At 35.2% G+C, this 24,617-nt stretch overlaps 2 protein-coding genes across 2 annotated transcripts in view; one reads left to right on the top strand and one right to left on the bottom strand.

The window, feature by feature from the left end:
- Window positions 1-24,617, bottom strand: part of LOC310900530 (uncharacterized protein) — a gene marked incomplete at its 5' end in the record, with an annotated part of 545,595 nt that overhangs the window by 274,781 nt on the left and 246,197 nt on the right. The gene's annotated exons all lie outside the window — the stretch shown is intronic.
- Window positions 1-24,617, top strand: part of LOC310899750 (uncharacterized protein) — a 566,537-nt gene that overhangs the window by 7,034 nt on the left and 534,886 nt on the right. The window contains exons 2-3 of the mRNA XM_083836630.1: window positions 5,479-5,651; window positions 13,187-21,138. The gene's annotated coding sequence lies outside the window, so the exon portion shown is untranslated. The remainder of the gene's footprint in view (window positions 1-5,478; window positions 5,652-13,186; window positions 21,139-24,617) is intronic.

The following is a 24,617-nucleotide window of genomic DNA, read 5'->3' on the forward strand; positions in this document are numbered from 1 at the left end:
TTGTAGCACTGTTAATCACTTAGGAGAAAAATAGTGAACAAAACAATAACACTTTTTACCCCTGAATGATCAAATGTGATCTTGAGTTTTCTTTTTTTTATTTTTTTTTTTGCTGGTTTGTCTTTTTCTCCACTGACCAATCAAATTTCTAATATTTAGCTAGGAGGAAAACAAACAAACAAACTTATATTTAGCCTCTCTCAGACAAGAGATTGAAGAACAAATGATGCTTTTACTGGCTTAATGGTTGAGCTACCTGTGAAGAAAGAACCACAAGTATGTAATCAAGCCAGGCAATCCAGCATAGTTTAGCTATTGGTTTGTTTTTACTGTTTTCACAGACAGCTAACGGCTGATGAAGATTTTTAATCATAAATGTTACCACATAATTTGATATCTGTGGACAGTGTATTTGATTTCTTTATATTCTAGAGACTTCTCCTATTCTACTGAACATTTTTGGAGCTCATTAGCACATTGCTGTAGATATGATTACACTTTCAGTTGGCACAGCATTTTCCTGTTGATTGCAGGGTGGTAAATGGCTCCCTTCAGTGCCTTTCTCTCTCATCTGGAGCACAGAGCCTAACTGCTGTGACCACTTATGTGACAAATTTGGCAGATGCAAGATCCCAGATGGAAAGCTCTCAAATCTGTGTTTCCAGTGTAGCATCTGGGTATTTGATTGGCTTCCTGGCTGACTTCTTGTAAGATCTCATGGTCGTCTTCTACACATTTCAGTTATAATAGCTGCAGTGAGAGTTGTGGAGCTGTGTAATACCAGACTATAGACTGGACTTCCAAATTTGCACAAGGCTGTAACTTAATAAATTACCTTACAATATGATATTGATCAGCGAGCTAGTTAGACTTCTGCTTCATTGCTTGAAAGTGAATGTTTATTGAGGAGGTGGAGCATTTGCCTGTCAGTTAGGAGTCAGATTTGATTCTCTGTTCTGTGACAGTTCAGAGAATTAATAATTTTAAAATGCATTGACATGGAATGAAAAATACTAAGTAGGTGCAGGAAATTATATTATTACAAATATTCCTGAACTTGCCATAGACCTGTTCAATTGCAAATATTGTTTTATGTTAACTTTCTTACGAGCTAAAAGGTGCCATTTGTTTTTCACTGTCCATCAGCTGGCAAATAAGATACTGAATATACTAATATTGTAACTAAGCTAGGACAAACCATTAGAATAAGCTAAGGAGTTTCAAATGGATATTCAGTAATCTTTAAATCCTGTTATTTTGCTTGTGACAAACTAGTTTGTGTTCTTCTTTGAAAATACAGTATATGTCTAGAAAGCAGTTCCTTTCAAATCCTTCAAAAAATCTCTACACAGACAATGAATTTAAATTTGTGTTGGATATCATAATAATACCTAACAATAATAATCACAATAAGGTGTCAGGATAATACTACACAGAATACCTCCTCAATGAAACACTCATTAAGTTCAAAAACCATGAACGGTACTTTTAATGTGCTATGGAAAACCTGTAGCTCATCCAAACTGGACTTTTATGCACTTCATGCAGTATCTTCGCTTGTTAAATAAATAAATAATAATTAAAAAAAAAAAAAACCATTAATATCAGTAACTGTAAAAGAGCATCTATTAAATATTACTCCTTTATTTTGGAATTTTGAAACTCCTTTTCTTTTTGCTATTTAGAAGAATACAATTATTTTAAGTATATTGTAATGGTATTCTGAGCATGATCGTTAATAAATATAACAAGTAACTTAAACAGCATCAAGCACAGTGATGAAAGTCCTGATTCCTCATATGATACAATATAAGTAATTCAGTAAGGGGCAAATTTCAGGATGCATTCTGGATTCAGAACAAGTATAACCGCCTTCAACTACCTTTAGATATATATACAATTTGAAGATCCAGCAAGTGTTGATATTAAAATGCATAAACTTCCTCCTTAGGAACATGTCACAGCAGAACTGTGAAAGTTACAGAACTGTCACATTAGTTCAAGCAAGGCTTCAGGCTGAAGTTTTTGTGAAGTGTTCAATTGCATGTGTGCCTTCCAGGGAAATGAGACCTCTCACCCTTTCCAGTTGTTACATAGGGATCTCAGACTTCAACTACTGGGGTGCCAACCACTGAACTATGATGACTATTCCTAAATGACTTTGTCTCTTTCTAGCAGTTTGCTGTTTTGCCTTTACAGTAGTCAGGATGACAGGGATGCAAATAATAAAAAAAATCCTTCCTCACTGTGAATTTCTACTGCTGTCCATAACGTGTATAGACTACTTTATCTTATAATATGATTAGACCCTGCATAATTTATGGAGTTTATGTTTATTTCAATAGCAGCAGTATTTTTCAAAGTACTTAAAATTTTACTTTTCTCTTCTGGATTTATAAGTAGTACCACAAAAAAAAAAAAAAAAAAAGGCATGAAACTACTTAGCAGGGAGTGCTGTAGCCAAGATATTTTTTTTTTTTTACACAAAATGAGAAATATGGATAGAGATTAAATTTGCAAACTTGTGAAGATTTACCCATAATAGGCTTTCCACAAACTGTCATGTAGAGATTAAAAAAAAAAAAAAAAACACCAAGCAACAACACAACGCAACACAACCTCAAATGCTTAACTGGAGGAATAAAAAGGCCCACAAAAATTAACTTGCAGTAAGCAATGTAAGCATTATCTAGTCAGCAATGCTGAACAAATCACTAATCGATTTCAAACCATTTGTTACCTCTATAAACTATCAAAATCAGTAACTGACTGATGCTGAGGATAATTTCAGATAGATTACTGCTGTTGAATTGATTTTCAAGGCTTGATTTATTCTCACCAAACATAACGTAGTTAAACTCTCATTTCTCTCAATCTTGCCCTCCAGGTGGTACTAAAGCTAAGAAAGCTTATGTAACAGTCACATGAGTTTAAAAAATATGCAATTTATTGGCATGATGCTTCCTTTATTTGAAAGGTACTCGGGGGGATGACATTTTTGTTGGTTTGCAGTGTGATTTAGGTGGACAGTTTGTAAAATGTATGAACCAACCAGAGTCATGCTAGGGTGTAACATACGCTATGCTCTTAAGAAAATGGAAAACTGTGTAGGAATCAAAGTTTATTCATTACTTGATATTTCAACCAAATTAAGTATTATAGGCTCTGTGTCAGAATCTGGCACCTCATACAGTGATAAAAATCCACAAGAATTTCACTGAAGCTAAACATTTTTTCAGAGTAATGTTGATATCAGTTACCAGTGTTTTGTGCCTTCTCATGATCAAGCTGTTTTATTACCTTTTTAGATATTTAATACTATTCTTGTTATTCAGTGGTTGACTATCTTGCCTTAATTGTACCTTCTAAATATTGGCAGTTATCTATCTGTAGTATTGTATTAAAGGCTACTGTGCTGCTGAATGTTTGCAGGTGAGATGTAAAACCGAAGTCTTATCACTCTTGTCTGTAAAGATCTTATGAAGTTGTTTTGCAAGAATAATGTTACCATCAGTATCTTGTATAAACTGCAGTTAGCTTAATTACATTCTGCCTTCCTAAATTCCTTCTGTTGTGTCATTTTGATAAGACATTTTTCACTTTCCCTCCTAAAACTGTTGTGTAATATTGCTTTATGCTGTTAAACATCTGCTGTATTCCACCCCAGTGGTGTCTGATTCACTGGTAGGTGAAGTGACTGCTGTGTGCCTGGTATATAAAACACTTTGTTATCCTTTGGGATAAATATAAACGCAGAGTGTTGTAACAAATCTGTAGTCACCAAGGACTTTGTGGTTGTCACTGTGCTGCAAGTTATAGCAACTGGGAACATTGCAAGCAGCAGTGATGGAACAGTAGAATGTTTTTAAATTTGATGCATCTGACTCTAAACCAGAAGAATTCGTAGAAATAGGAATTATGACACACAGTGGAACAGCTGTTACCCATCTCTTAGCAGAAACTGCAAGATTTCCTGACAATGCTGATTACTACTTTTCTCCTGTCACAGAATTATTCTAGAGGCATCCTGAGAGAAGGATGTGTCTTGGAGACCATGGGACCAAAAAAAAAAAAAAAAAGTCTAAATCCACCTTTAGTGCACTCAAAATTTCCATGAGCCAACTGGAGATGGGGGAAGTGATATACCCCAGAGAGCTCCACTTGGAAGCATCACATTTTACATAATTGCCACAAGAAGGTGGCTCAGTGATGTTAGTTATCTTGGTAGCAGAATGCAAATACATTACAAGATGGTTATTTGCCTTAGATTTTTGCACATACTTCTTTTGAGAATTTCTCCAGAACTCTCTGTTTTAATGTTCTTAGTATTGTCCCTCGGAAGACAGAAAAGAACCATGAAAACTCCACTCAGAGAACTTGGCACAAAAATTCCTCCAAGATTAGCCAATTGTTGTTCATTTGTTATTTACTTCCATCTGTCTGTTTGCATTTCTCTCTCAAGTGCCCATGAACAAAAGTGAAAATCAACCTTTTTGATTGGATTATAACTGTTTTTTTCAGTGAAGTGTTTATCAGACAACACTATAAAATAAGTTCAGTCTTCCTGATTAATCTGAAAAATTATTCTTGACTCAAAACACACTTGAAAGCACAAAGACATTTATCTTGTGTGTCAGTGAAAGATAAATCTATATAAAGTCTACTAATTATTAAGGAGTATAGTTCATAAAATTCTATTGCTGCCCATTGAAATTTGGAGCAGTCTTGCTGCTGATATGTTTCAATTATAAATGAAAAGCTTAATTTCAGCTGCTTGAATAAAGATTCTATCTTTCTTAAACCAAATCATGAATTCATTTCACTGTAACTGCAGCCTTTTGTAGACTACAGTTCAGTGCTGGTAAATTTACATATATACACAATGTACTTGTGGCTGTATAAAACAATACATGTGAAGAGAACCAGAAGGGAACCAAAGAGAAAAAAATGACTGCTTAAGCAAGTACTAGAATGCCAATGATATCAGGTCCCCTTATTAATATTAAGATGAGTAAATAGCTAGTAACATGCTGATTAAAACAGCTCAGAAGATGCCCTATTGAACTCTTGGGATAATAAATGCCAAAAAAACTATCGGTAAATACAGGGAATTTGTGAGAGAAAGGGAGGCAGAATCAGTGACTTAATGTTATGTGTCACTTTGTTCCTGACTTTTAAGGCAAAGCAGAAGAACTAAATGCATCATATTTATTATAACAGCCATTTTTTTCTTTGTCTAGTACAATAAAATGGTGCATTTAAATATATACTATGATATAGTATGCTACAAATGTATAATACATCAAGGAGAATGTAGACACAGTACCCTGCTGAAAGCATAATACTTTTGATTTAAGAATATGTTTGTTCTCTGTAGTGTTCTGAGAAAAAAAAAAAAAAACTTGATAAGTACAGGAATTTTCTTTTATTTCACTTTTTTTCCTTTATGTTAAGCTTTCCTTTTTCATTCTCTTTCAGAGAACATCTGACAGACACCGTGCTAAATTGAGCCTTATGTTATTGTGCTTCAGTCAGCATAACAGGATGGTAATTTGTTGATTAAATCTTCAAAAGGAGTTTGTTTGGAAGTTCTCATGATTTGGAAATGGGTTATTTGAACCACTTGGACCTCATAAGTCTCTCTAATTAAGGTAGAAACCTAGTGTGAACTTGTTATTCTCTAAGATATCCAGTCCTTTCCTACAGAAGACATGACAAACAGTTGCTCTCATTGTCTCCCTGATTTTTGGTGGTTCTTACTGAACCTGATTATGGCTACTGTTACAGCAATAGTATGACCAACATCGAGTAAATTCTGTAGCCTAGAGAATCATACAGGCAATAAAGCCTTTATGTTTAGAAAATTTGAGTTTATACATAATATTAATACACCTTGGTATGTTTGTTATAATCAGTAATGAGCAAAATATTTTACCATTTCTACTTTTGGCTTCTAGATTAACCTCCTTATTCCCCAGTTAAAATACTATTTTTCTCTCCGTTTGCAGGCCCTCTATACTGCATTTTAAGGTTTTCTCTATATGTGTATATATATGCATATACTTTTGCCAGGTTTTGACTTTTACTGTGTTTTTTTTTTTTTTTTATGAAAGCAGCACTTCTTATAAAATGTTCTTACATATGCAATATGCCCTATCTGCACTAACATACATACATTAAATAGCTAATTGTTCTAGCTTTGTTTCAGAATTGTTTTGTGAAAGATATTCCTTTAAAAAAATCCCAAACCCCATTTCCTTTTTTCTTCCTCATATCATGTTTGTTCTGAGGTTCCTAAGCATTCTGTAAGTGTCCTCTCGCCATATTTATCTTTTTAATATTAAAACTAGTAGGGCTTATTAGGATGGCTGTGAAATTAAATCACAGTTGATAATAAAAATGGGTATAATTCATTAGTAAAGAAAACAAAAGATGTTCTTCCAAAGGTCAGCATTCATAATGTAAAATTATTGGTGTGTGAATTAATGGAAAATTGGCTAACATGCTTTGTGATACAAGACTATGACTTCAGGCTACAATACTTAGTCAAAGGCAATTTTTCAAAGTCATGCTCTAGCTGGTACTTTGTTTTTAATAAACGTATCTAAGCAAGATAAGTAATTAATGTTCTTAGAATTAGTTGAGAGATGGGGTTACTGAGATTTTTACCTACAAATGCAGAACAATAAATTATTCAGAAGATAAATATATTTTTATAAATTCTTCTTCCAACTGATTTTTAAAGTTTTGAGCTCCTGAGGAAATAATTTAGATCAGCATCAGTGCAGTAAAAAATAAGTTGTAGTATTACAACTTTAATTTTGTAAATAGTATTTAATACTACTAGTATTAAAAGGCTGGAAAATTTGATTCTGGTGTATTCCAAAAACTCAAGCTAAAAGTCAAGAAATAATTCGTATTTTCTTAAAATTGAGAACAATGAAATTCTCATTATTTTGAGCAATTTGACAAATTTATGATTCATACAAAAGCCTACATTATCTAGTTCCTATCTTACTTCCCCGTGAAACATCTCACATTTCTAAATTATTTCTCTTTGCATCTTTTGCGTCTTCCTCCAAGAAAATCTCCCATTGATCTAGAATCATGCTAGTGCTCCTCCCACCACGTGATTACCTTCATATCTCAGAATTTGAATATGCACAACTTCTATCTGCAAGGGCTGAATACTGATGATTGTCTTTCTGGAGATGTATTTGTGAGACCCTCTGCCATTCTGTAAATGCTGTTAAGAAACTCACTGTTCCTTTACCAGCAGTAAGCCTTCCTGAGTTTGCTGGTATTTTTGATGTTCTTCCCCCCTCCACCAATCCCCTCTTACTCCCCCCCACCCCTACATATACTGGTGTTCCTCCCCCCTGACACATTTGAAAATGCACATAGATGCAAAGAAGCAACATCAACTCACTAGAGAAACAAACTATCAGGTAGATGATCAGGTAGATGAAAGCAATATCCTTTGACTGGTTCCCCAGCACACTTCCACCTTATGACTTAAAGTTTCATTGTAAGTGTGGAGTAATTGCCTAAGGTAACTAGGAAAATTAAACTAATATTCACATTTTAAACAAAAATGTACAGCATTGAAGAGGTTTCCAGGGTAGGGCATAGCTGCATTACCTGAGCATTCCCCAGGTATCCAACCTTAGATGTTACTGTACTAGGGGAACCTGGTGTGCTGACTCTAAGGAACAGTATGGAGTGTAGAGCAGAGTGGAGACACCACAGCTAGGCTCTGTGTCAAGAGGGGGACTTGATTGTTCTTGTGCACACCGAGACCAGTAAATGGCACATTTGCTACCCTGAGACAATGATCTGTAATGTTTTCGACAAAATGCTGTACTCTAGTGAACTTTTGCTCATTATAATATCATTATAACACCAAAACACACCTCCATCCCAAAAGCTACCCACCTCCAAGCTGCGACCACCCCTCAATGAGCACATGCTATGAATTTCTCAGAGCCTATACCTTTAAACGAAGGTGAGAAAACTTTTCACATATCATAACTAAGATATGCTTGACTAGAGTCACTCAATTTCCACCTAAAAGATAGAAAATAATATAAATTGGCTTAAGATAGAGGGGATGTTAGGGAAGATACCATCCTGACTTCTGGGATCAGTCAACAGGCTGAGCTTCTCTTCCTCCCCACCACTGGGACGCTTTTGGGTGAGATTTGAACACTTGGTTATACTGTGTGTCTCCGCAGAAACTTATAAATCTCTATAGAGTCTTTGTGCCTTTTAACGTGTTAATTTCTGGGCTGTGCACCTGTATATTTCATGCATGCTAGCTTGCTTTTGCAGAGTAAATTATTGTCAGCAATCCAAAGAACCTATGTACCTGTTGCTGTAATAAATTGCACTTAACTGCATTGTTCCTAGCCCTGATAGTTCTCACTGAACACGACTAGAGTGAGGGCGTGTTACGTTGTTGGTGAATCCATGACCATGATAGTTCAGTACCCTGAATCCAACCAGACCCATATAGGTTACTCTGTTACTGGTGAATCTGTGACTGTGATAGTTCAATAACCTGAATCTGACCGGACCCGTAACGGTTAATCAGCTACACCCCTTAACACAACAGCAAGTAACTAGTAAAAAATAGTGGTGACTATAAAGAGATTCCTGAGGGCAAGCAAATAGGAAATACAGAAACCTTACAAATCCCTACAAAGACTGAACTGGAAATTTTTACATATTTTGACACTCAAAGCTTTACACATCAGCCAACTTTGTAGCTGTAAGTAGGTAGGGAGTCACCATTCTCCAGTATTGGATTTGCAAGGAATCGGATGGTTACAAATGATGATGATCAACCAGAAGATAAACAATAACAAGCAGGCTTAATGAATCTTGCAATGTTGTCATCGGCATCAAGGCTTTGCCCACTGGCACAGAACCCTGGATCTGTTGTTTTTCTTGTGCCAAATTGGAATTCGCTCCTTAATTAGTTTTTTCCCCTCAGTCATCTTTATAATCCATTTTTCTATCCAAAAATTAAAATTTAGTTCATCACCAAAAGAGTCACTCAGTTTTAACTTACTTCAGAGATAGTCAGACACATTTTTTAAGAATGACATTTCTTTCCATTAAAAAAATCCATATTCATTGTGGTGCAATTGCCTAAATAACTAGGAAAATAAAACTAATATTCACATTTTAAAGAAAATGTACAGCATTGAAGAGGCTTTCAGGGTAGTGCGTAGCTCCATTACCTGAGCATTCCCTAGGCTTCCAACCTTACATGCTATCGCACTGGGGAAACCTGGTATGCTGACTCTAAGGAACAGTACGGAGCATAGAGTGGATTGGAGATACCACAGCTAGGCTCTGTGACAAGAGGGGGACTTGATTGTTCTTGTGCACACCGAGACCGATAAGCCGCACTTTTTGCTACCCTGAGCCAACGACCTGTCATGTTTTGACAAATGCTGTACTCTAGTGAACTTTTGCTCATTATAATATCATTATAATACCAAAACGCACCTCCATCCCAAAAGCTACCCACCTCCAAAGTGCGACCACCCCTCACTGAGCACGCGCACTGAATTTCTCGGAGCCTATTCCTTTAAATGGAGACGGGAAAACTTTTCAGCAATCATAACTAAGATATGCTTGACTAGAGTCACTCAAGCTCAACCTGAAAGATAAAAAATAATATAAATTGGCCTAAGAGAGAGGGGATGTCGGGGGAAGATACTATCATTAAGGAAGATACCATCATCGGGGAGATACCATCCCGAGGGAATACACCATCCTGAGGACCTCCTGACTCCTGGCATCAGTCGACAGGCTGAGCCTCTCTTCCCCCCCCCCCCCTCCCCCCCACCTCGCCCCATTGGGACACCTTTGGGTGAGATTTGAACACTTGGTTATACTGTGTGTCTCCACAGAAACTTATAAATCTCTATAGAGTCTTTGTGCCTTCTAACGCGTTAATTTCCGGGCTGCGCACCTGTGTATTTCATGCATGCTAGCTTGCTTTTGCAGACAGTAACTACCGCTGGCAATCCAAAGAACCTGTGTACCTGTTGCTGTAATAAATTGCACTTAACTGCATTGTTCCTAGCCATGATAGTTCTCATTGAACACGACTAGAGTAAGGGCAGTTATACGTTATTGGTGAATCCGTGACCATGGTAGTTCAGTGCTCTGAATCCGACCAGACCCATATCAGTTAATGTGTTATTGGTGAATCTGTGATTGTGATAGTTTAGTACCCTGAATCTGACCGGACCTATAATGGTTAATTGGCTACACCTCCTAACGTGACATGCCTGTACAAATCACACAAAAAAGAATCAGGGTTGTATTACTAAGCACATTTGAGATTGAAAACTGTACTTTACAAATGCTTAGGATGTGGTGTCAGTCAGAGGCGAAAGTGGTGCTATGTTCAGCTAAACGCAGTGGGCTAGCAGCATGCTCTGATGGGCTGAGATGCTTTGTTTGGAAGAAAGATCAAAAGACCCAAGAGTGAAGAGATGGAGACGGGTGAAAGAGGTAGGAAACAGTATCCATATGGGGATGTTGGGGATGTAGGGAGAACTGATTTGTTAGTGCTTTTGGACTCCTAATCTTCCTTCAGATGAGCTCACTGGCTTCATCAATTTAGTAAGCAAAAAATCACCAGCTACCAATGAGAGGATTAATAGAAAACAAAGAATGCTGAAAATTGCTTCCTATAAGCATGCACATCACTACTTTGTGCTTTGCAATGTCTGTAGAACTAAATTATTATAAAGCTATCTATCTGCAATAAATACATAAAAATATGTGGAGATGGAAAGAAATCAAAAATTCCTTTACAGCTTTGGAGACTGGGTAAGCATCCAGCAAATAGCTATTTAGCTAGATTTTGTGGTAAGGCCTGCATTAAATATTTTGCACCAAATCTCAAATCACTTGAAAGGAATTTTTGAGATCTCTCACTAAAGAATTTTTGAGATCTCTCACTAAATTTATAGAATAATTCAGGCTAGAAGAGACCTTGTTAAGTCAGCTAGTTCAACCTCCAGCTCAAAGCGGGATCAGCTATGACATAAGACCACATTTCTCGGGGTTTTATCCAGTCCAGCCTTGAAAGTCCTCAAGGATGGAGGCTGCACAACCTCTCTGGACAACCTGTTCCAGCATTCTCACTGTCCACACAGTGGAAGTTTCTCCTTAAGTGTGAGGTTCAGACTGACTTTAAATTCCTGCAGGCTGTCTTTCATCCTTCCACCATGCACTTGTGTACAGCCTAGCTCCATCTCATTGATAACTTCAAACACCCTTTGAAAAAAATCTCATGCATACAACTTAACATAAAACTTCAGTTTGTGACTTGTGTAAGGTTGGGGAAAGATTCTTAAGGCCTGTGATCCTGAGATACACAAGAGCATTACACAAGAACAGTATGCTGAAAAATATTATAATAATAAAAATGAAGTGACTAAATGCATCAGTTATAGGTTAACATATATATTTCTTCTTTAAGCTGAAGTTTCAAGTTGGAAAACAGAAATCTTAAAGAGTTAAAAAATGATAAAGAAAATGTAATAAGGCCCTTTGACTGTTCTTCTTTTTTTTTTTTTTTTTAAGCATTTATTCAGCAATGCCATATTAATCTGAGGATCAAACATCTCCTTCCAAAGGAGGAGCATTTTTTTTTTCGTTAATTCCACAATCTTTGTTCAAGATACAACTGAGCTCTAGAGTTCTAGTAATGAAACCTGTAGATGTTCAATTAATTCCTGGTAAGGGGAATTAACTGAGTAGTTAATAAGAATGGAATTATAAAACAAAAGCCAAGTAGATGCTACCTTTCACTAAGAACAGCTCTGATTGCAAAGATTATTGAATTTTATCAGATTAGAGACTTCCATTTAGAGTACTCGGCACATTTGTTGCTTAAGCAGTAAAGTTTAGCAGTAAGGGAACTAATGCCAGAAAACCAACTGCTATAAAACATATTGGCTTTTATATAGTTAAAGAAAAACTTTCATGATTTACAAAAAATAGAAAATAATTATGATTTTGTCTCTTCAAAGAATGTGTTGTTCTATTTCTTCACTCCTCTGCAATATGATAAAAGACTCGGTGACAGCACAGCAGCAACAAGAATTCCCTGAATAGGTGGGAACTTGCATTAAAATAACATCTCACTATGTTCTCAGTCCCAGAATCATTGCCTGTTGCTATTCCTCACACACACTGTACTTTTAAACAGGGTATGCGAATATTTGTGTAACCTTGCATTTACTTAATACCTGTTTGGATAAGGTAGATCATGCACTTTTCAAGCTAATGTTTTTTTCTTAGTGATATGCAGATACTTCTCAGTTGTCAACTACTGGTCTTGTGTTTATATATTTTTTTTATTTACTTATGTTTACATATGTTACCATGAAGATTTAACATTATCCTAAACATACACATTTCAAACTGTAAAGAGATGAAAAATCATTTTTTTCATTTACAGATCAACTTTCTTCAAAAGAATTTAAAGCCATTTATAACTTATGCTAAATTAGCAAAAACTCATTGCTTTAATTTTCCTCACTCTACAGAAGATTAAATTTTGATATCCGTATGTTAAATAACACACAGAATAGGCCTAGATTATATTATTTTAGCATAACCTCTAAATAAATAGTTTCAACAAATTTTATGTAGAGAGAGTTACTCATTGCAAAAGTAGCAAATGACACTGAATATACTACAATTCACAAATTATCTAAGTCTCTAATTTCCAGAATTTTCTTCTGACAGAAAGTATTCTAGAAAGGAGTCGGTAAAAAGGACAATACTGATTAAATTCATGAATAGCTGGAAATAAACAGAATTATAATCTTTCAGAAAGCCTAAATTAAGTACTGTCAAAACAAACCAGTTCTAGCTTGTTGCAACCAGCTTCGATAATATGCATCTTACTGAGACACTGCCTTTCTCCCCTCTTGTTACATATGTATATTCACTTGCTATACACACATCCATATTTTGTCACTGTAATATAGTAACAAGGAAGTAATCCTCGGATGCCTCAAAGTGTTCATCAAAACAAGCCACAGAACATTAATGTTAAAGATAAATTAAAATAGTATTAAAAGAAATTAAAATGAATGTAGTTCATAATCTGTTATACTAAGTGAAATCTTTTTTTTTTCTACTTCAGACAATGACTTTGCTGATCTATGCGCTGCTGAACTGTTAAACTGAAATGCTATGTCACTAAACCAGACATATGGCTATCAGGCAAAAAATGTTTCTCTCTCAAATCACAATGTAAAGCTACGATTTGCATGGGATCACATTCATGAGGATTAATAACTGTAGCTGCAAACAGGAAATGTTATTTTACTGACAGACACCACAGGTAATGGAAATGAACTCTTCGATGCATGAGTCTTTCTTTGAAATAGGAAGATCTCATTCCAGAAATGCATAGTTTGGCTGACAATTTTTTGACATTAACAACTTTGTTTCAGGTAAAAGAAGGGTAAATTACCTGTCTTTGTATATACAAAATCATTGCAAAGAACTGAATTACAGGAACATTTTATGCAGGGAAGGAATGAAGTTCTATATTTTAGTACGCTTGAATACATCAGTGGGAACCATGAACTCCTGTGCTGTAATCTTTTTTACTGCTGTGATGTTGAGCAGATCAGTAAAACTATGCTTTTTTTTAAAAAAAAAAAAAAAATATTCTAGTCCAAATTGCAAACACTCCTCATTAAGAAATGAATTGGAATAGCATGTCTAGAACAGAGATTTCTGGTATAGGGCTTAATTAGAAAAAGAGTTATCTTCTAATAAATTAACCAAACTGGGTAAGATATATAACATTTATATAAAATAAAGTCATTAAAAGAGCAATGACTACAAAGAAAATGATTTAAAATGATTAAAGTCAGAAAATGACAAAATAAAGACAGCATCCTTAATTCTTTCATTTTCTTTATATACATTCATATATATCTCCAATAAAGGACAGCCAGCTATTTTTATAATGAATCCTTCCTTTCACAAGTGTGTAAACTGGATAACACAGAACATTCATCATGTGTGGCTCCATGACTAAATTGTTGTTTGCCACCCAGACTTTGCAAAACAAAAATTTTAATCACTTTATCAATTATTTCTATTTTTTTCCTATTGCTAAAAGCAAAGCTAAAAAAAGATAACTGTATCTTTAAGTGCCCTGAGAGAGTTAAATTATATCAGTGTATGCTCATGTTAACTATTCCCACTTCCCTAGCTGAAATATAGGATTGTAGCTGTTTTTAATGTACTCCTAAATGTCACGCGCTTAAATGTTAAAGCAGCAATTCTCTTCCTCTGTGAAGAAGATGGGAAAATGCATTTTTGTAAATCATTTGCAATTTAGTTAGATTAAACTTTCCTTTATTCCTGTAGTTAACCAGCATTTCAAGTATTTATTCTGGGACAAATAGAGGCATACTGAGGAAAAAATAGGAGAGAGTATAGGAAAGAAAGGAGACAAGCAACTAGAAAAAATCTATCTACTGGATTATGGTCTGTCACATTTTTCTCCCTGTTTCTCTTCTTACAGGCAGACAGCTCTTAAAGTTTTAGTTACATGGTGTACTATCTATTACATCTAAACAGTATAGATTACACTTAGCTTTATCTGTGTTAGCAAGATATATTTGGCCCTAGAGTAAGCACCATAAAGATGAACAAGTAATAGGGATACTTTACACCAAGCAAGCATAAGTCTTTCTACATTCAAAAATGAATGTTTGTTTTCAATTGACAGTTATTGTCAGTTCTTTCTAAACGTATATATGGACTATAGAGTCCAATAGAAACAATTATTAGGCTTAGTACATGAACCATTTGGTGAAATTATCATGTATAAATACAAAGTCCAGAAGCAGTGTCAAATTTCACTGTTCTGTTTGTAGTTCTGTTGTTTCTGGACTTTTCTACATATTAATTCAAATAATAATAATCTAGTTCAAATCAATTTTTGGTGTTGTTTCATTTAAACTATTTGAGAACGTAAATTTAAATTTGTCTTTTTACTACACAGCAGTCAGAAGCACGACTGTTTAAGGACTGTATTATACAGATGGGAATAATAAACACTGGAGCACTAGGTCTAGTGATGAAAAATAGAAGAATCATCATTTTAGCTTGACCATAAGGTATAATTAGAAACAAAGTGTAAAATTAGAAATACAGTGTAAATTTCTGTGTATATGCTTCAAAAATATTTTCTGACATATGAAATTTCATTTATTTACCGATTTATTATCCTTATCACACTTACATATACAATACCCTTTAGAAAACAAAGCTCTTTAAAACCAGCAATTTTACTTCTGAAATGTCTCAACTGTTCCAATATGCCAAGTTTTCCAACATAATTATTCAATTAATTCATTAGTTATTCACAAATAAATGATTGATGGAATCTGAAAATAAAACTGTATTTCTGGTGAATTGTGCTAAAAGTAAATAAAATTTAAAAACTGGCTTACTTTATTATCGTCCTGCCAAGTGACTTCTAAATATCTGTACTTGTATTTAGTGCTCACTCAAAACAGGAATATAGTTATTTGGTAATTTCAGTTACAGAAAATAAGTTTCTTTCTTTTTTTTTTTTTTAAGTGTGAGGTATATGAATTAATAACACCTAAAAAAGATCAAGCATATTAGCGATATGAGCGTGGATCTTCAAAGAAGTAAGCATATATAGCACATTTTCTATATTGACTATTTTGGACTCCGGTTCATTCAAAAGGTCTACAGCAGACTTAAAATGATCTACTCAAACCAAAAGGATTCATGAGGTGTTTCATCTTAGGGAACTATGCAGTGTCCAGTGAAAAAAGACATTCTGGGGGAAACTGCAGACATTCTCAGCTCTTCATCCACATATTATAATATTTTATTCATCAATATGAGTCTAATATCTTAACAAGAGTTTCCAAAAACTCATTTAAACTCATTTAAGTAAAGCTTTGAAACAGGTGGCTAGAAGATTGCTCTGCCATTTATTTTTAGGGTGGCAAGGCTGTTTTCCTTTTTTCTGGGAGGATTTCAGAAGACAAAGTGATACAGAAAAAAAGATATGGACGAGCATCTCCAGTCTTAATAAAATTAAGATGAGCATTTCACAAACTGTTTACGTGATTAGCAGTAGATTCTATTCATTTTCTGCTTTGTTGAACCACTTGTCAGATAAGAATCTCTTCAACAGAAAATACTTCCTTCCTTAGAGTTTATTGAATCTGCAGCCAGTATATTGCTTTTGTTATAATATCTTTAAGTTAAAAAAATAAAAGCTGCTTTAAAGATAGTTTCTTCTAAAGTACTTCATAATTTATAATACACTAATCTAGTGTGAAATACAACTGCTCTGATTTTTCCAGCATGTAATATACTCTTTTTCCTGTGTAAAGAAGGGAGAAAGATACAAGGACAAGCTGTGAGACACTTCAAGACTGCTTCAATTAATGAAAGCCCACAATTCTCAGACTCTATCATTCTACACCAAGTCTCTTCCTTCTTTTCCCCTTCAGAAAAGATGGAAAAGAAACCTTCTTTGCCTCCTTCCTTCACTTGGAAGCTCACAGCTTGACTGAGAAGTAGACACACATTTGTTAAGGAAAGGACAGAAAAAAACATGGGTAGAGAATGCAGTGAAGAATCATGGGATTTTAGGGGCTGGGCCTCTTGACTGCAATATAATTGTGACTTCACGCATTTCTCTCAGATCAGATATACAGACTATTTATATTAATTCAATGCAGTCCATCAAACTAGCACAGTACTTTCCTGACTGCTGCAGATACTGTAGGGAGGACCTTGATGCTCGATGCAAAATGTCATCATAAAGCAAATTTAACGTCTCATCAGCCACAACTGCTATTGGAGCGTTCAACTTTTCTTTACTTGTTGTTTGTGCTTCTATTTCCAGCCCCACAATTCATGAATAGAACAACACAAAGGATGTTTAGGCTTGTGTAACAATCCTTTTTAAGTTAGAAGTGATTTACATATGTTCAAGCCACCTGTTTTCCTGTTAGTATATCATGGTAACAACTGTACTGAAAAATGAATGTTGTGAAGAAGTTGTCAAGAAGACAACTGAAGGTAGCTACTTCTGTCTTCAAGAAAGGCAACAAGATACATATCTATATTCCTCTTAACTCAGCTTTTTGTTCTGTTTCAGCACCTTTTGATTTTATAGCCACCTGGTTATTACCATCACTTTTTAAATGTATTCTGAACTCATTTCTGTCATAGACATCTAAGTTTAACGACTGGAGACCTCTGCAAACAAGGCCATTACTTTTGCGTAGTGCTTAGTGCTGAAAAGCAGCTCAAAGAATGCTGCCTTTTTTTTTTCCTTTTCTTTTCTTTTTTTTTTCTTTTTTTTTTTTTTTAATTCCTGCTTGAGCTGGCAGAGTTGATCTGTCTGGCACACACCAAACTGTAAGGAAAGGGAAACTGTATCAAGTTAAGAGCAAGCCTTAGGCATTTCCATATTAGCTATGGAAAGCACTTTCTGCCTGCCTGACCAAGAAAAGAAACAAAGAAATCTATCATAGATAGCTTGTGAGCTTCCACGAATTATTTTAAAAAGATATCTTACTCCATGGTGACTTAAAACACTGAAGAACTCTTCTCACTTACTATTTTCCATTTGCTTCAGACACAGCAACTTTGAACTACATGCCCAAAGCCAGTTTTGATAAGCAAGGCATCATCTTCTTGAAGGTAAGAGAAACTTTTTTTTTTCTTAAAGTGAGCTCCCTTGGCCCTTGATTTCAGACAGTGCTTCAAGCTAGCCTCTTAGGCTAACTTCTCAAAAAGAGAAAGTGCAAGGTGAAGCAGCAGTCTTTACAATTGCTCAGGAAAATAAGTGCAGTTAGAGTTTTAAGCAAACCAAAAGTCATTAATATACAGGGACTAATCCAGGTCTCCTCAAATGACAATTTTATTTTGGCTTTACTGGGATACAGGATACAGTGCAAACTCAGCTTTATGAAGAGTTTGGAGAAGGCCCAAACACTTTTTTTTTTTTTTTTTGAACCAAAGGATTTCATAAACAGAACTTTTATCCTAGGCTGGCTATTTCAATAGAACTTATAATAAGACTTGCTGTGCTGAAGATAGACCCTAAATGTATAATCCCTGCTGAGCCAGCTGGTTAGGGGAAGCTGCCACCCTGTCTGTAGTTCTCAGCAGGCATACAATTTAAACACTGGGGAGTTTAGGTACTCTCCGTAACACTAAGCTTTCTGCTCCCAAAGAGCTTAGAAGTGCAAAGCCAGCGAATGTAACCTGTCTTCTGTTAATACCACACTTGGGTGTGCTTGAATTCCATAAACAGAATTCATATTTTACTTTTCCTCTTTTGTTTTCCCTTCAAAAATAGACAAGTAAATCCCTGTGAATATAAAAAAGCCTATTTTTTATAGGCAAAGAGACCCATGAATAAAATACAGTTTAAAGTAAATTTCAGAAAACATACACAGCCAGAAGTTGCCAGAATGCTTCAGAGTGAAGCCAAGCAATTCTTTACTTATTGTTCAGTCAGTTGCTTAGAAAAACACCTTCCCTTTTTCAAAAATTATGTCTCCGTAGAGCTATAGTAGGAAATTATAAAATTGTATTACTAAATTAGGAAGAAACTACCAAGAATTGCCATGGGGTATTTACCATGTTATCACTGGATAACACAGTAGTGTCACTGTGACTAAATGTGTTATTCCTACAGTTTTCAATAAAATAAACACATAGTTAGTACTTAGGTATTGTTAAAACACGTTACTTCTTTGACCAGAGATCACTCCTTTAACAAGATTTTTGGTATTTGTTTCCTCTTTTATTAGTAGGGAAAGTATATCTTGAAATGTGGGATTCTAAACTGAAAATATACTCTTTAATTTGTAATATAATTAAGAGCAACCCTTTTTAGCCACGGTCCTTTTCAATGGTAAAATATAGCTCTTCTCCCACTATAGTTTCCAAACTAGAATTTAATTATCAGAATAACTACCACATTGTTCTTTTACACTCTGTATCCACAGTGTCCATTGATTTCAGACTGAATTGGGGTCCTGGACATTGAGAAGAATAAAATCTATGTCCTTAGTTAAGAGTAGCTTTAAGTTTTCTCAGGTTAGCTCAGTAGCAAAGGAATCAGTGAATGCTCCTTGAGGCAGGAGGTTGCAAGTGAGATCTAGCATTCTGTTATTGCTTATTAATAAAATATTTGTATATGCTGTATAGAACAAACTACATGGCTAAATACAAGAATTCAAATTTTAGGTGTCAGGATGCATAGACCTCTGTGATGGCCATAGAGGTTCCCTCCACTGCCAGTGAGTGCCTCCTGCCAAGGCATGGGCAGGTAGATTGGGCAAGGAGATGTAAGATACAGGTGCTGTTGACCTTGAGCTAACAAATGCTGTATGACAATTCCTTATCCCTCTTCAGGATTTTGTCATGTGAAAACAGGATTAACTTCTGCTTAATTCCCCCAGGTACCCCCCTTGGAGACAGATACTGATATCCTTTCCTTCAAAAAACTGAGCAAGCGTACCTGCTTCTTTCCACCCTCACTCCAACTGCAACCAGATTAGGAAGAGGAAAAGGATATTTTCAGTAAGTGGTATTTTCTTTTATGCATTAGATTAATGGACAGAATATAGGCTGAGGAAACAGAAGCCCAGGCTTCTGCTTGGAAAGGTCAAAACACAATATATCACCTTTGATGACACCACTGTAAGTATCAAAGACCTAGTAATTAGGCTGCACTGTTATGCATCAAGAAATTTATCAACACTCTTTTGGAAATCTGGTTTTCTTTGTTCATTACTGTAAAAAGAGACTATAAAAGCAGCCATAATTTTGTAACCTATCTGAAATAGAAGCAGGTTGTTTGGCTAACATCACAGTTCACAGCTGAGAAGCTTCAGAGTACCAGCCCTGATGCAGACAGTGGCTAAACGGATGGGCGATAACTTCAAGCCACATTACTTTGATTGATCTTGATCATCCTGCAACACACTTAATATCAGAAAAATTAAGATTCATTAAGATTCAGATTTGCTTTAAAAACTTGAGTTTAAATTTGTGTTTACTTCTTCCAAACACTTCCAAATCTCAGTTTAGGATTTCAGCAGCCCATTATTTGCTATTCTGAGAGCAGTTCATCTTGTTATGTACATTGATAACATAGATTTACATCTATACTTTTCATTTTGGAAGCAGATATAGTTGTTCACCACTGTTCTAGATTTCTGAACAGACGCGTTCAAATAATGTGTTGATAGGCATGCAAGGGGCAAAATTTATTGTGCTATAGAAAGGAGAAAAATGCTAACCTTCACTAAAGCAGAAGGGGGATTTGAATAAAAACTAGCATAAACTTAAAATGTTTGTTCACAACTAAAGAACATTACCAGTTCTTGTATATTGTAGATCCCAGTTTAAGACGAATATTAGCTGAAGACCTGCTTGATTTAAAAAAAAATAATAGAATACAAATCGCAATTTTGCCAAATATTACAAAATACCATATCACACTTGCACTTTTGGGTACTTTTAATTAAAATTGAATGGAATTACAATTTGATTTCAGAAGACAGTCAAGAAAACATGGATGGTCACCTAGTAGAAGTTTCAAACAGCAGCAACTGCAGAGAAAGTGATACGACAACAATTTGTGGTTTACTGGAATCTTTGGATTATTTGTTGTAGATTTTGAAATCAAAGGGAATGTCAGTAATTTAGTTGAGCAAGGAGGTACTGAAGTTACTGCCATATGTGTAAAATACAGGAAATGCAATGGGATTACCTGGAAGTTGATAGGGAGTAAACAAAATATGATGTGGTTATTCTTGCAGAATGACAAGAAACAAGATTTACATAAGGAGAAGGATGAGATCCTATCAAGGAGTACTAAGGGGCTGTTTCAGTGGAAATGAAGTTTGAAGCTTCAGTGCAGATAAAAGCTTTGACCCAAACAGACTCTTTACAGGATAGTTAAACACTTATATACCATGTTCCATATACCATGTTCCAAGTAATTTCAGAGGAAAAGAAGCCATTTCTTGTTGAGCTAAACCAAATGATGCAGTAGTAAGTATAAGTAAATCTACTGCTTTTTGGCTTTGCTTTTTTCCTTTCCTGTCTGTCCTCCTGCCACTCCACCATTCACTTAATTTCTGTGACTATTTGTATACTGCACTAAATGACGTTGAATTTGGTTTGCTCGCAATTTGAAATGTTTCCTAGCACTGCAAAATTATAAACTGTGGAATTTATATTCCCAATATTTATTTTAAAAATCCTTTAATAAGTAGGAAGTGGGAGCCACTACCAAATTCATTACCATGAATGCACTGCAGACAGGCTTTGGAAGTGTCATTTATATACCAAAATCTGTCTTCGGCTTACTCTTCCTAAAAAAAGTTAAATTTAAAAAAAAAATAAATCACAGAATCACTTGAACTTGGTCAAACCTAGATTTTTTTTCTGCATGTATAGAAAGGTCTAAGAAATACATAGAAAACTCTGCAAAAAATGTTCTCTTTTGAGGCTCAGAAAAATATTACTGCATAAACATCACATTTTTCCATATTATACTGTGGTTTTCTGACATACAAGTAACAAAAAACCTACTGAAATCTCACAGTAGACACACAGTATGAGTAAATACTTAATCAAATCCAAACTGCTGAGTAATGGAGTCTACACACTTAAAAAACAATGAGAGAGCTCAGAACCTAAGAAAACAGCCCTTACAAGACAGACAGCTGTGCAGACAGCTATCCAAATTGTTTTGGAAGAGAAAGCCCAGAAAATAGGACAGGTTTACGAATAAAATATAGAAGAATTCCAGGATGGAATTTAAATTTAATCTAGTCTGTTCCACAAGGGATATTAAGCTATCCAGAAATACTCTTAGATAGGCATTTTGGGGGAAATAAATATCATTAATATGACCTGGTGTTAACCGATATTATATAGAATATGGGATAGAATTTTGCCTTAAAGCAAAACTTAGGCAAATGTCACAAGAATACACATTTAGGTGAGCTGTGTGAGTCCTCTGTCAGATTTGCCTTTTGGAGCTGTCTTGGTATTTTTAAATAGCTACACTAATGAGGCCACGGGGACAGACGACGCATCATGTTACCTGCGTGGGACACATTACCATTTTCGGTTTACATTAGGGGTGTACTTTTGAAGGAAATCCCTATCATTCCCATTTAGTACACTTTGGTTCATGTCACAGAGCAGCCCAGGAACACAAAAACAGGATTCTTGTTTTAAAGAACTGAAATAGGATTGTACCTAATCTACTGCACTGCACCTACTAATGGTCATTGAACTACTTTGAGTAGAACTACTTTGAGACAAAAAAAAAATCCTCCTCTTTCAATAAAAACCAGAAGAAAATGAGAATTCTTTAGTTAAGTTTCAAGCACAAATTTCTGCTGCCTACAGACTGACTCCTTATGAGCCACAGAGCTTGCTAATGAAGACAAAGCCTTTTTTTATTATTCAGGAGGCTTGAATTTCTTACTTAGCTAAGGAGGTAGACCATATAATGGGTTGGTTCAGAACAATTCTGTAATATAAAGGCTTAAAAGAATAAAGTCAAGTAGTATGACTACACCTAAATTGCAAAATAGTCTTGTTGCAATATGAATAAAATATTTTGATGCTACTATTGACTGAAAGTTCTAGAGCCGTAAGAGTAGCTTTCTCTAACAATATTAAAACTTAAAACAATTCAAGTATTAATACTTTTTTTACTGTCCAAAAATATAAAATCAAATATTTTGTAATTTTACATCTTTGCAGCCATTATGCGTACCATTAACTTCCATTTCATATTTTGTTTTTTGTGCTTTTAACAGTCAGTAGTAACACAGATTTAATTTTGCAGTAATCACTGCAATCCTAGGCTTATGCTTCAAAATATATATTAGAGTGCAATAAAAACATCACTTTTAAGCACTCACATATTCTTTCCAACCTGAGTTTAAAGCAAGACTTTAGACAATGTACTTCTCATATAAATTATGGCAACATTGACAACATATAAATACATAAACCAAGAAAATTTTTCAAAGTATTTAATCAAAAAATTTCTGTTTCTTCATATAAAATGAAAATCATCACAATTTAGATATGTTGATGTCTAAAGTACCTAAGAAATAAAGCAGGTGCAAAAGGAACCTCACAGATGGATTGCATGAAGAATTATAGTGGAATTTCAAAAATTCTATTCTATTCTAAAAAACTATTTTTAGCTCTGCTATTAATTTGCTATGCAATCTGAGTAGGTCTTTTCATCTGCATCACCAAGATTCTGGTGAAAGCATTCAATGGACACAAAAATAGTTCAGTTGCAAGACACTACTTTTCCTATGTTTGTAGGCCTACTTTTTAGGCCTGGTGCATGGACATAACATACCCCAGCCCCCCAGTAGTGCTAATACTGTGATTACTACTAAAATTCGTCTTACTGGTTAGACACCATGTTGTAAAGGTGAGAGAAGAGATTTGTAAAAGCAAGACAGAGAACGGTGCCTATTCATAAACCTTCACCCTTCAGAGAAACCTCAAAGCCTGCTAGGGTATTTCCTGACCTTAGCTGCTGCTGACTGGCAAGATCTGCCTATAGCTCTTCACTATGGTCTGTCACACTGACTCTGCCTTAGGTGCTCTCATGTCTATTCATCCTTGTTAGAGTATTTATGACATAGTCAAACCCAGTCCATTATAAGATTTTCCCACTTATCTAATGCCTGTTATAAAAGAGGTATCCATCGTGCCGGAACAGATCAGTACACTCACACCATGCATAAGTTAGGGAGTAGAGCAGTAGTTGGATTGACTGCAGAGGGGAGGGAAAGAAGAGCTGTTGCCATGGAATCACTACTTAGAGGGCCTAAAATTGTTTTACCTTGGGTACCTTAATCACCAACTTTAATCTTTGCAATGAAGCAGAAGTAGCCCCTCCTGTTCCAAGTGAATGAATGCCAAACTTTCTCCACAACAATTAGTGGAGAAATGACTTTTTCCTTATTGCTGCAAATTTATATAGCCGTAGACGGTTGCTATGTAAAATACCCTGATTCCATGGCAACTTAGAAAGTTTTTATAGGTGAGGACCACCAGTTTATCCAATTTGAAACTCGCAGCTTTATCCTTCTGCCCAGTGATACTCATCACAACTGCAAATTGTGAAACATTTTTTGTGCCTCACACTTTGCCAATTTACATTGCATTGTAAAACACAAGTTGCTAATGCAGAATCCCCTTTTATTTTCCTCAAAAAGCTCAAAATCAAAAAAAAAAAGTCAATATTTTATACTTATAAAAGTATACTTTTATACTTTATCTCTCTCATTACTCTAAAATGGTGTTGCTCTAACCAGCTTTTAATGGATTAAGGATGCCCAGCCTCATCCTGCTTTACTCTACTATCTTTCATGTGGAGATCCTACCTGTGAAGGTCATGTGTTACAGTATTACTTCAGTATTTAAGTACAGATCCTGCATCTGAGTTTTATCTGTTAAATCAGAGACATAATATCATTTAC

This window comes from Anser anser (genome assembly GCF_964211835.1).
Source record: "Anser anser genome assembly, chromosome: 5".
Lineage (NCBI taxonomy): Eukaryota > Metazoa > Chordata > Aves > Anseriformes > Anatidae > Anser > Anser anser.